We start from the raw sequence: 10,262 nt of genomic DNA on the forward strand, positions 1-10,262 counted from the left end.
GAAGCGAGAAAGGAGAACGAGAAAAGATAGGAGAAGGCGCGCGAGATCGAAGGAGGAGGAAAAATGTGATAAGTGAGAGGGGGCGCAAGAGAGAGGGACGGGGTGATAGGAAAGCGCAGTTCGTTGCGTTCTATATTTAGCTCTGCCTAACGCAACGTGTAAACTCGTGAGCCCGGGGCTACATTACCAAACAGATAGGTCTTCCCCTCGGTGGCAGCTCAATGAAACCGCATTATACAATCGCCCGTAGGCTTAAACAGAAGACGATCGACAAAGATCAAACATTGGCAGTCTTAGTCATCGACGCAGAGCCAAATATTTAATCGCGCTTAAACAGTTCGAGCGGTACAATGTGCGTCTCAGCTCAGGATTATAAAGTTTGTCAATGGGCGTGCATTGTATACTTAATGCGATGGCGTCACTGGACGATGAAGGAGCCCAATAGTTTCTAACTAGCCGCCGACTTCGGGGGGTCTTTCTCGCTGTTTAAAGTTCATTAACGTGAATCGGACTTCTCTGAGTCACGCGATTATCGTGCGGTCTCGCCTTCTCGCTTTCTACCGTTATCATGCTTCACCACAACACGTGCACACTATCACAGACCACACATTTACTCGCAGCGCGCACATGCGCTCACACCGCAGACAAACACACAAATACGAACACACCCACACATACACACCACAGCACACACACATATCACCACACAACCACAGCAACACACACACACCACACACACACACACACCACACACACACACACACACACACACAACCAAACACGAACCACACACACAACACACCCACACACCACACCACAACAACCACAACACACACCACACCACACACACACACACAAACACACAGCACACCACACAACATACATGCACGCACGGCACGCACGAACGCAACGGCAACGCCCACGGCGCAGGTTGTGGTCCGCAACTCAAGTGAGAAAAAAAATTCACGCGACTGATACATACGCCACCAACGTTGAACAAACACGTTGAACGTTAAAGACGTGTTTTTGTGTACATAGTACGCATAGTACGCACCGAGAAACCGTACGCGGCTGTGTGCTTTTGTTTCGTCGACTGTGAGAGGTTTATCGGCTACATGCAACTACGTGCTTTTCTCGAGTAGACACACACACGCACGCGCGCACACACGCACGAACGCACGCACACACACACACACGCACATATATATATATATATATATATATATATATATCTTTACATCGGTCGTATTTATGATTTTAACTTTCAGTCCGAAACGGTCTCACTCATTTACTTCTGTGTGTTTTATCCTATCATAATTATGTTAGCATGACACAAAGATATGCGCGTGAATTATTAGAGGATGCGCGAGCTGTTTGATCGTGCCGCAGGTTTTTCTATGCAGATGAAGAAGATGAGAATGTGATGTGTGTGAGAATGAACTGATGTAGAAAGTGATTGATGGCCACATGTGGCAACTCAACTAACATGTTGTAGGGTATCCGACAACATAAAACCTCATTGCCCTAATACTGTATTTATTTAGCAAAGTATTCACTATTTCCATTCAGCATATTCTTCAGCATAAGATATTCTCATAATATCTGTTGTTATATAAAAAAACATTGCACTACTGCTGCATTCCTTGTTTAGACATCTTATGATATGCCTATAACAGTTTCATCCAACCCTGTACTCAGTCATAAGAACCTCACATGTTACAGTTATGGTGCGTTACGTTTCCGCATGTTACGTACGTTCTATTTCGTTATGTTAACCCTTGCATTCTACACATTTCTACATTCTTTGCATTGTACAACTAGACAGAGGGCACTGAAAGAGAGTGCATACCTCCGCGAGCGTGTAACATGTATACATGTGTATAACAGCTGGCTCGCTGCTGGCTGCTGCTGACTGGACGCCCTAAGGCGAGCTGCTGCTGACTGGACGCCCTAAGGCGAGCTGGTGCTGAATCGATCGATCGGTTGAGCGTGTGTATAACAGCTGGCTCGCTGCTGGCTACACACACACACGAACACACACACGCGAGCGATTGCATGACCTCCGTTTTCAACGCGAAGGTAATTACAGTATTCATTTCAATCTATGCAGTGCCTTCAAACTATGCTAATTATGCTCCTTTTTTTAAATTCATTGCTGTGCTACTTCATTATTGAAGTAGCATTTCGTACTCTCTACTTTCCTCTGAAACATAAACGTATATTTTGGTCGCGAAGGCAACCCGAGCATCGCCGGGTCCCCTCGCTAGTGTGGTACAAGGTGTATGGAATTACCTCACTGCCACATCGAAGGTAGATAGACTTGACCGATGTTTTGCGCTGTAAATGTGTTACTTTTGCGCATGTGATAAAAATCGGTGCCCGAGGTTAGGTGTGGTATTGCTAGGCTAGATGGGTGTGCAAAACTAGTTACTCGATGTTTTGCGATATGACTTGGGTGTGTTACGTTTAATACACGCGGCGTCACGTGATAGAAATGGACGCGTCCAATTATAGCTATAGCTCCAAGCGACGCTCGCATATCGAAAGACCTCGTGTGTTGTGCAGGGTGTACTTAGTCTGACGATATATCTCGCAACCTCGCCGTGTGTCAGAGGCAGCTAACCGACGATGTCTGGTGTTATGTGTTGGTTAGAACCAAACAGCGATGATGCTACACATCAGGAAGAGCGGGCAGTGTGTTGCGGGGTGATAGGTATGAAGGTCGGAATTCGGAGAGATAACAGCTCCGGGCGGTTGGTATACTAGTACGAACTGCAGTCTCTGAGAGTACGGTTCAGTACGCGTGACCATGCAGCCCGCTGTATAAAGACCAGAAGATAGATAGATAGATAAATCTAGAAGTAAAATTAATAGATATAGATGCCCTCACACACACGCACACGCAATCATTTCGAAAATACATAGCAACTTTGTATGCCCTTACACTAGAAGCAACACGATTCGAATTTGAGTTTGCGATTTTATTGGCGAGTCAGTGATGCGCATGTATCGGTAGAAATCCTACTCCGCTGGGTTGCATTACATTATCGTATCTAAACGTAACCACGCATGCAGAGTTACGTAGTAATAACAGTAACAGCAGCAGCAGCCGTAGCAGTAGTAGCAGCAGCAGCAGCAGCAATAGCGACAGCAGCAGCAGAAGAAGCAGCAGCAGCAATAACAACAGCAGCAGCAGCCGCAGCAGCCGCAGCAGCCGCAGCAGCAGCAGCAGCAGCAGCAGTAGTGGTAGTATAGATTTAGAGTTTCAAAGGGTCTTGGACATATCGGAGCATCACATCATTTGGTATGACATGTTACTCCTGGCGTATTAAGCCTACGGCACAGCGACCGATGCCTGACCTCAGGCTTTCGGGTCGTCATCTCAGGCCGCATATAAACGGCAAAATAATGTTGTGTTTACCTAACCTTTCGGATTTTATAGCCACCCCGGCACCACAAGCGGCGCGGGCGTGTAAACAGCATACGGCCGTTCGTGTCCCTCGTGACGTCACGTGAGCGGTTTTCACGGCTATCGAATAGATGGCGCTAATTTGCTTTTTTAAAGAAAAATGCGTCTGCTTTAGTTATAAAAGTATAAAAAAACAATTAAACTCATAGCATGGCCGTGTTGTGTATCGCCGTAACGCTATCGTATCGAACGCCCTATACGCGGATTTCTGATTCTCGGCCGTTTTGTTGTTGTGTTTTTTTGTCGATGGCCTGATTAAGTGTCCGTAAAGTATCGACGAACATACTTACACATCGAGTAAAACATTAGCAGCGCGTGTTTAATTGCGTGTTACGAGTAAAGGAGCTCCGTATAACATTACCATAAGCCTAACCCTAAGCCCAAGCCTTAGCCTAAGCATAAGACTAAGCCTAACACTAACTTTAACCCTAACCATAACCCTAATCCAACCCATAAGACTAACCCTTAGTCTAACCCTAAGCATAACCATAACACTAACACTAACCCCAACCATAGCAATACCCATGGCACTAATTCTAATACTAATCCTAACCCTAACCCCGAACATAACGATGATTCTAACCCTAACACTAACACACACCCTAACCATTATCATTAATCCTAATACTAATCTTAATCCTACTCCAAACCCTCACTCTAATCCTAACCATAACCCTAACCCTGACAATAACCTTAATTCTAACCCAAGGCCTAACCATATTTCTAACCGTAATCCTAACCCTAACCGTAACCATAAGTCATAACCCTAACCATAACCCTAGCCCTAACCTTAACCGTAGCCCTAACCCGTAACCCGATTACTAACAATAACCATAACCTTAACCCTAGCCCTAATCCGTAACCCGATCACTAACCATAACCATGGCCCTAACGCTAACCCTAACCATAGCACTAACACTAACAACGGCTCACATATTGACATAGAACGCCTACCGTTCTATATACCACCATGATACCACGCGTGAGCTCAATAGATTTTTAAAAGGTCTATAGGCCTATTCCAGACAGATGGCGCGTTACTTTATCTGTGTGGCGGCGGGTGGGGGTGGGGGGCATAGAACGCATAATTCAACGAGTAAGACCAGTGGCCGAGAGCAGCAGAGCCGAGCCGTAGCGAAGAGCACGCAGGTGGCCACTTACCTCCGCCACCTGAGCGCGTTTAGAGATATACTTTATGCACCCGTGTTTTGCAATTACGCTCGAGTTCCACCCCCACCCCACCCCACCACCACCCCGGGAGCCACGTTCGCCGTTCTCACCCGGAGAGTCATACCAAGGTTTTCAGTGACCAGCAGGGTCGCGACTCGCGAGCTAGCGCTAATGGTGCACATCTGGACATACACTGTGCTTTTTTTTAACGCGAAGGACCTCCACACTTTACAGAGGGGTGTAAATTGCGCTCGCGCTCGCACTCGCATACGAATTTTGCGTCGCTATTATTAATTAAGTACTGTGGGAGGGGACTAGGCCAACAAACGCAGTGTATCAATAGACAAGTAGAACGAACTCAGAGAAGTACCCACTTCTCTGAGTTCGTTCTACTTGTCTATTGATACACTGCGTTTGTGCATAATTTAATAGCGAGCTACAATACGACAGGAGTGGTTTTCATAGTGTAAGGATGTGAGGGTGGTGGATGGTTGAGGGAGGCGCCGAGTAAAGCTCCGAAAAGCTCACTGTTTCTGTCACTGGTGCGTGTCACCCTGGCGTAAACAACGCGAAACAAAACAAGATCCGGTAGGCAAGTGCATCAAAACGTCGGGTCGTCACAGTAAGCAGTCGGCACAAGCAAAGTGGCAGATGTTTGCATTACGCTGCTACGGATTTGATTTGAGAGTGCCCAGCCTGACCAGTTCACACGATCGTGTACCCGCGTCGACTGCCTAAGCGCATGTGCGCGCGCGAGTATGTGTGTCTGTATAGTGTGCGCGTGTGTGTGAACATATACGGTAGAAGCGAGAAGGCGAGACCGTACGATGATCGCGTGACTAGAAAGTCAATTCACTTAATGACTTAAACAGCGAGAAAGACCCCGAAGTCGGGCTATTAGAAGCTATTGGGCCCTTCATCGTCCGTGGACGCATCGCATTAAGTACAATGCACGCCATTGACAACTTTATAATCTGATCTAGAACCACATTGTACCGCTCGAACTGTTAAGCGCGATTCAAATATTTGCTCTGTCGATGACTAAGACTGCAATGTTTGACTTTGTCGATCGTCTCTGTTAAGCTACGGGCGATTCATAGCGGTTCAGTTGAGCCCACGAGGGAATGACTATCGTTTGTATGTAGCCCCGGGCCACGAGTTACAGTGGTTAGCAGAGCTAATATAGACAACAACTCTTTCCTATCCCCGTCCTTCTCTCTTGCCCCCTCTACATTATCACATTTTCCCTCTCTCCCGTCTCTCTTCTCTCTCTTTCTCGCGCGCGCCCGCGATCTCTCTATCTATCTCTTTCTCATCCCCCCTTCCTCCTCCCCTCCCCACTCCGCTTTCCTCGTTATGGTAGCGAACCGAGGTTTACTATTTGCGACCAGTCTTCCGTACGACAAATCTTCTGTGTGACAAAGTTTCCTGTGATCATTTTCCGGATCTTCGTTACGTATACACACGGACAGTGTCGACGCGTCAGTTTAATGTGTATGCGCTGTAGCTATCGTTTTATTAACTATTCCAATCACATTCACGGCCTATATACCCGATACGCCAGATATTACAGATATAATAGGCGTTCACTCGTTTGCTGGATATATTACTTGCGTTTATTGCCCGCGCGATAAATTGGAAATGTCAATAGAACGTATGGTCGCCGTAGTTCGCACGCTGCAATTATTAACAACGATGGGTTACGATACGGAAGTGTGAGCGTGCGTGCGCCCGCGTGTACGTGCGTGCGTGCGTGCGTGCGTGCGTGCGTGCGTGCGTGCATATGCCACCGACGATGCCCGGTCTCTACGAGCAACACGATGAAGATTGCATCGAAATATCGTAACACGATCAACTGTGACGCATCCATCCACGGGGTCTAACAAGAAGCATGACTCAGCCAAACGTCCAACAGACACGTCTTGCATTTCAGGAGAGCGTGTATGAAAATACGACGATACATAATTTGTAGGTTTCAACCAGCGAACCAGCTCCTTCGACAAGCGTGAAAGTCCGAGTGTCTCGACCCGGTACGTAATTAAGGCGTGGAAGATGGGAAATTCTTTAGATTTTTTCGGACACCCCAGGGATCCAAGATAACTAACCCCCACAGCCTTGCAGCACTAATGTAACAAGCTTGCACACTGTGGGGAACTACACACTTAAATCAGCAGACTGGACCGTTCGAGGTGTGTCAAATCGCCACGTCCGTTATCCTGTTTTAACAAGAACCCAGATCGGATAACATCCCGAATCATCCAACGAAGGATATCCGCCAAACACGATTGCTTACTTTGATAGGATCTACAAGTTATAAACACGCAGACACACATAATAACATTCATGCTGAAGTCATACCTGCCGCTGTTCATAACTGACCCCGACTCGCCCTACAGTGAAGTGCTGTCGAAGACTCAGCGCTGCATCTGGCGGGAGAGGGAGATCTGCACGGAGACGAATTTTACGATGCTCGTCACAGAGAAGGGCGTCTGCTTCACGTTTAACGGCAACGCGCCAGAGGGCTCGCCAGAGGAGAAACCGCTGAAGGTAGGTTTCAGATCAACGTAGAAATCAGGTGCATTGAACGTAGAAATTGAACGTAGAGATCATTGAACGTTGAAATCAGGTGCAGCTTTTTTTGTGTGCGTGGTCCCCCTGCATCAAGGAGGATCCCATACGTAGCTTTTATTACGTACGGAATACCCCGTACAGACTGCAAAATTTGATATGGTATGTTGTCACTGATGTCATGATGATAATTATGATAATGACATTAAAATATGACATGAATGTTTATAATGCAATACATGCACACCGAGATGAGTGAGTACGAAACTCCTGCTGTGTCACTACAGTACTTCGCAGTTCAGCATTCTACAATACAGTAAAGCTAGGTTACGGCGATGCTATGTTTGTTGTGTTTACGCCAAAGTGGGTATACGCAAGCCTAAAATTTCTTTGCTCTCGTACTATATTTATTTAACTCGTTATTATTAACTCGTTTATTTATTTCGTTACTGATATTTATTTAACTTAGTATTTCCAATTTTTGTCCGGATAATACAATTTTCTTCAGCATACAATATTCCCATAATATCCTTTCCTTGCACATCTTCGTGATTAACATGCGTCAAAATACTCACGTGTGCGGCGGATTTTCGTTGAGTATTTTGACGCATGCATAATTTTACTTGAGTAAAATTACTCACGTGTGCGCCGGGCTTAAGCTTTTTAAGTTTTTTAAGATTTTACGTTACGTTGCGTTTCCTTTTGTTAACCTTGGTCTTGCATTCTAAATACTTCTATTTGCTAAACATTGTACAATTACTGTCTTTATTATACTATTCCTTCACGCAATGATAATTACGTTGGTCTGTAAATAATAATTGCACTACTGCTGTATTCACTGAAGTATTATTAACTATTTTCGTCTACTCCACAAAATGTTCTTCAGCCTACGATACTCTCACAACATATTTTTCTTGCATTATCTCATAGTTAACGTACGTTACAATATCGTGCTAAATTATGAAGGTCTGATATGTCACGGTTAAAAAGATACGTTACGTTTCCGCATGTTGCGTTCTGTTTCGTTATATTAACCTTTGCATTCTACTCTTCAACAAGCAATGTACAATTACAGTTTTCATAGCAGCTGTCTTTCACACTATGCCTATTATAATCTCCTTTTGAAACACATTACAGTAAGTCTGCTACTGCATTATCAAACTCTTGCACTGCATTCATTATCCCTAGGCCTCTGCCAACATCTACAATCATCAAACAATCCAATCATCCAACAATCCATTTCATTTCAAACAATCCTTATGTTGCCCGAGCATCCAGGAAACAATTATTATATTATACCTAAAATTATGAGTGAATATTTCTTATATAGCTAAGCACGACACGCTGAAATATAACAAGGACAATATCATTTACTAGGCTTGGTATATCTATGATTTGTTATTGATTCAATCAATCAATCAGCAAGTGTGTGTGTGTGCGTGCATGCGTGTGTGTGCGCGAGCGTGTGTGTGTGAGTGTGTATGTGTGTGTGTGCGTGTGTATGTGTGTATATAACCCAGTAGGATGCGAAAGTTACGCCAACGGTGGCATGATATTATCCGAACAAAAATCTACTCACCAGAAGATCAGACACAGTTTGTCTGTCGCCTGCCGATAAGGCCCACGGACATAGTCTCAAACACACGACGCACCTCGTTGTTTTAGTTTGCGTACCACCCGAGCTAAGTCTCTCTATTCCCACTGATCCGCCTACGCCACCGTCTCTCGCTTTGTCTCTCTCTCGCTCTCTCTTGTGGTCAGCTGTTGAGCTTTCTTAACGCGACTAGAGTGAGACTCGCTGTGAGTTCACACCGCGGCCTGCTTGGGGCTCTAGATGCTGAGATGAACCGAATTCGCTCAAGCGGATAGCGAGCTAGAATTTAGTTCCGAAAGCTGACACTAGGTCGCGGCACGGCCCTGGAAGGTTTGGTGGGAATCTTAAAGATCTTAATTTAAAGATTCTTCTTCTGATATCGCGAGTAAAGCGACCAGGTCCGGTTATCTATGTTTTTCTATTCTACTTATATTCTCTTTTATATATCGCCGTATAACATTCAAACTACGATAGCTCTGGCTAGACGAAGTGGTCTCGACACACAAGCAGACAGTACAAACAATGATGAGTATTAAGTTAATACGGGGTTGTCTGGCTCCAAAATGTCATCAGTTTACATTGAATACATCCCGCATTTTGTTCGCGCAGCTGTTGGTTGGCCAAATATTAATTCGATGCAATATGTTCCGCATGAACAGCTACGTTTATTATAGACGAACCCGGGCGTCCGTACACACGTACACACCCACGCACACACATACAACACGCACAATACACACACCCACGCACATACACAACACGCACAACACACACACATACACAACACGCACAATACACGCACATACACTAGCACACGCACACGCACCACACACACACGCACACGCACACGCACACGCACACGCACACACATGGGCGGATCCAGGATTTTTGAAAAGGGGTGTCCAGGAAGAAATAAAGGGCACTTTTTCCTGTTTACTTTTTCTGGTGTTTTAAAAATCTGCCGAAGGCCACTTAGGGAGGGGTTGGGGGACCTCCCCCAAGATATTTTTTAAAAATTGGTGCATTCTGAGAGCATCTGAGCAGTAATTTTGATGTCTAGAATGCAAAAATTTCAATATCAGATCCGGTCCCCCGGACGCCTGCGGACCCCTCTTTGCCCATTTCTAGGTTTTTATAACGAATTCACATATATATAAGTAAATCTTTATCAGAAAAACTAGCGCTAAACATAATTTTTTTTATGGAGACAATGTAAGAGAAGTGTGTGTGTGTGGGTGTGTGCGTGCGTGCGTGCGTGCGTGCGTGCGTGCGTGCGCGCGTGCGTGTGTGTATGCTTTTATTCTCTTTTTTTGTGGTAAAAAGGAGGGGGCTCCGGACCCCCTCGACCCCCTTCTGGATCCGCCCCTGACACAATACACACACGTACACAACACGCACAATACACACACACACACACGCACACCCACACGTACACGTACACGCACACGCACACGCACACGC

At 45.6% G+C, this 10,262-nt stretch overlaps 1 protein-coding gene across 1 annotated transcript in view; it reads right to left on the reverse strand.

Annotated features, from left to right (window-relative positions):
• Positions 1-9,016, reverse strand: part of LOC106811241 (sodium- and chloride-dependent glycine transporter 1-like) — a 29,847-nt gene extending 20,831 nt beyond the window's left edge. Inside the window, exon 1 of the mRNA XM_014814795.1 lies at positions 8,787-9,016. The gene's annotated coding sequence lies outside the window, so the exon portion shown is untranslated. The remainder of the gene's footprint in view (positions 1-8,786) is intronic.
• Positions 9,017-10,262: the final 1,246 nt, after the last annotated feature.

The sequence above is a fragment of the Priapulus caudatus genome, unplaced genomic scaffold, assembly GCF_000485595.1.
Source record: "Priapulus caudatus unplaced genomic scaffold, Priapulus_caudatus-5.0.1 Scaffold519, whole genome shotgun sequence".
NCBI lineage: Eukaryota > Metazoa > Priapulida > Priapulimorpha > Priapulimorphida > Priapulidae > Priapulus > Priapulus caudatus.